Source organism: Nannospalax galili, unplaced genomic scaffold (assembly GCF_000622305.1).
Source record: "Nannospalax galili isolate Female #2095 unplaced genomic scaffold, S.galili_v1.0 scaffold1014, whole genome shotgun sequence".
In the NCBI taxonomy this organism is placed as follows: domain Eukaryota; kingdom Metazoa; phylum Chordata; class Mammalia; order Rodentia; family Spalacidae; genus Nannospalax; species Nannospalax galili.
In genome coordinates, this window is record NW_008335824.1 from 305,754 (window position 1) to 309,311 (window position 3,558).

Sequence of the window (3,558 nt, forward strand, 5' to 3'; positions counted from 1 at the left end):
GAACAATGGGCTCACATGTTATTCTTAGCTAGAAAGAAAGAGGTCAAGTGGGGTGCCCACAATCTGGGCTGTTCTACCCCACTGTAACTGCCATTCTGGCCTCTCTGTGGGGAGTTCACCCCATTCCCCTGAACAAGATCTTATTCTAAAGGAGATAGATAAACAAATTCAACAGCAGGATGCCCTGAATGGCTCATCCCAAGCGCTCCTGGTCACAGTGAAACTAGCAGAGCCTTGCTCTGACAAAAAGGTAATGTCTACAGCTGAGAATTCAGAAGATGAGAGACTAGGGTCTGAGGCTCTCTTAGTAAAAAGCAGGAAGTCACACCACCCTCTGCTCCACCGTTACAGGGCATTAGCCATCTGCCTCCTTCCAGTGCTGGCTGTGGGGGAGCCCCTCCCCTTTACCCCTTTCTGGGAGAGGAAGACTGGAAGACCTTTCCCCCACCCTCCTTTCTATCTGGTTCAGAGGACAACACCCCACAGTTCTTCCCTGTTACCATTGCTCAAGGCCAACTATCATTGCAGACACGCAGTTTTTCTCCTATTAGGTTACAGTAGCCATAATCTGGACTGCCACAATTGGCTTTACAGTAAGGAATATCACATGCTTCCCCCTTCCAATATTTATCACAGTCACAATACACTTGATTTTCAACAGAGACACTAGTTGTACACTTTCCATGACCAGAGCAATTGTTAGGACAAGGGCTGATTGAATAAAAAAATGTTAAAACCTGGTAGATTATATGCAGCATCACTGAAAAAATGTAATAATCTATATCCAGATGTAACAACTTCAGGCACAGTTTCATTTCCCCTTACTTCAGGGACAATCAAACCAGTATGTACAGCTATTAAAGGTGCATATATGGAATCTCCATCATAAACATACATATGATCCCAGCTACATTCTGTAGCAAAATGATTAAATCTTAACCTTAACATTACATTTGGAGAGCCTTCAACTAGCCATGTACATGTACATGTGCCAGAGGGTTTTGCTAACTTGAACCTGCCCTGGAAGTGCTGGCACTGGTCCCCCACCCAGCCCGGGTTGCACAGGCAGGTGGAGTTGATACAGTGGCCCCAAAAGCAGGAGCTGCTCCTCTCACAGGGCTTGGACTGGGATACCTGCGCATAGAGTGCCAGGTAGAGGAAGCCATAGCATAGCAGCAGCTGTACCTGTCCAGCAGCCAGGAGGAGGTGCCCCTGCCACTGCCCACTGTCCCAGCCCTCCTCAGCCCTGGGACGGCAGGCCGCAGGGGAGCCAAATGAGCCGGACTCTGTGCTGAATCTTTCCGGCGTTCTGGGCAGTTCCAGCCACCTTCTCCCAGGCTCCTCAGCGGCTCCTCAAGAGCACCTGCTCCAGTCTGCCTGTCCAGTGAGGAGTGCTGGGTCCCAGCCACCACAGCCACCACTTGGCTGCCTCTGGCCATACTTGGGCATCACTACCTGGTCTCTTGACCTTGTCCTCTGCAGGCCACAACCCCACAGCCACTGCTGCAAGCTGGCAACACCCAGAATTCCAGAGGGACCTGAAGGGGAGGGGACCTGACTGACAAAGGCCCCCACTATAAGGATCCCAATCTTATTACACAACAAGCTTTATTCACCCTAAATTTTTAAAAATTTGACTCCAATGGCCTCTCACCAGCAATAAAGCATTGGGGGGGCATTCACTCATCCCACTCCTGCCCCCATGGTGAGATGGAAGGACCCCCTCACAGGAGAATGGAAGGATCCACACTTATTGCTAACACAAGGGTGAGGCTATGGTTGTGTCTTTCCAGATAATGTTCCAGCCCCCATCTGGATCCTGGCCCGAAACATCAAAGTTGCCTGTGATACAGCTGAATCGAGAGGTATTGGCCTCAGAGATGGTGACAAAACCAGAAACCCAATTCATGGAGAAAGTAGCCCAATGCCACAAGCCCTGGAAACAGCCAGTCCCACCTACACAACAGATGAGAGACAGACAAGGCCTTTGTGTCACCCCTCAGGGCTTGTCTTAGTTTGTTCTTCATTGCTGTGACAAAACACTCTGACCAGTACCAACTTGGGGAGGAAAGGGTTTATTTGTCTTACATCTCCCAGGTCACACACATTCATCAGGGAGCCCAAGGTAAGAACTCAGGGCAGGAACCTGGAGGCAGGAGCTGGAGCACAGGCCATGGAGGAATGCTGCTTACAGGCTTGCTCTCTTGGCCCTGCTCAGCCTGCTTTCTTATGCAACACAGGCCCACCTGCCCAGGGGTGGCACCACCCACAGTGGGCTGGGCCCTCCCACATCACTCATCAAGAAGATGCCCTTCAGACATGGCCACAGGCCAGTCCAATAGTGGAAATTCCCCAACTGAGGCTCCCTCAACCCAGGTGTGTCAAGTTGACACTAAAGCTATCCATCACAGGGCTCCACCGTTCCACCCTGCTATCAACATCTCTGTAACCAGGCCGCCTACACCCCTCCCCCAATGAATCTTACTTATGACCTCCTCTCAGTACCTGGTGGGCTTGTTCTTCTGGGCTCACTCCTTGTATCCACTTAATCACCCTTACCCCTTCTGTCCCCTCATGGTGCCTGCTAGCCCAGCTAACCCCAAAAGTCAATCTTTATTCAGGGGATGAGATGGGCCTTAAGCTTTCCCCATTGGCACATTCACGCCATAAGAGGGCAGCTGCCCTGGTGATTACTGGCACCGCTCTTTTGGGGATCAGTGTTGCCAGCACCCTAGGGTTAGGAATGTCAGCACTGATCCTGCAGGCCAAAAATTATAATGCCCTTAGCATGGCTATCGATTTGGACTTAAAAAAAGTTACATACTGCTATAAAACATCTTGAGAGTTCCCTGTCCTCCCTTGCCGAGGTCACCTTACAAAATAGGGGGGGCCTGGACCTCTTGCTCCTTCAACAGGGAGGATTATGTGTTGCTCTAGGAGAACAGTGCTGTCTCTTTGCTAATCATTCTGGTGTCATAAGGGACTCCTTGAGCTTAGTCTGCAAAAGGATCTTAGAGAGAGAACAGAGCAGGGTGAAAAACCAAAACTGGTATGAGTCACTATTCCAATCTTCTCCTTGGTTCACAACACTCCTCTCTGCCTCAATCAGGCCTCTGGCCTTGCTCCTTCTGGCCTTAACCTGTGGCCCAATTCTTTTAAGAGCCTTGCTTAACTTTATGAGAGACCGGCTTGCTACAATTCAACTTATGATGGCTCTGCCTCGCATCTTACCCTCTACCCCCAGGCACGCCCAGACCCAGATTTAAAAAGGATAAAAATCATGGACACAGCCATACAACGGGCCTAAAACAACTTGAATTTTCCAGCTGGGAGCGTTTCTGGGGACTACCTTGGCTCAGACAATGCAGATGTTGATCTTAGAGGGTCCTGGACTGAAAATATATTTGAAGGCCCTGGCTAAGATGAGACGATGCCAACAGGCTTGTCCGTTCAAATCTTGCGAGCACACTCCAAAATGGTCTAGCCATTGCCCCACATTGCTTCATCCAGTAGACCTTTTCCTTCTTCATATCACACCAGTCTTGCCATGGCCCCAGT

The 3,558-nt window shown here is 50.0% G+C and overlaps 1 pseudogene; it reads right to left on the reverse strand.

The window, feature by feature from the left end:
• Positions 1 to 506: 506 nt before the first annotated feature.
• LOC103732028 lies at positions 507 to 1,439 on the reverse strand (annotated as a pseudogene).
• Between the last annotated feature and the right edge of the window lie 2,119 nt (positions 1,440 to 3,558).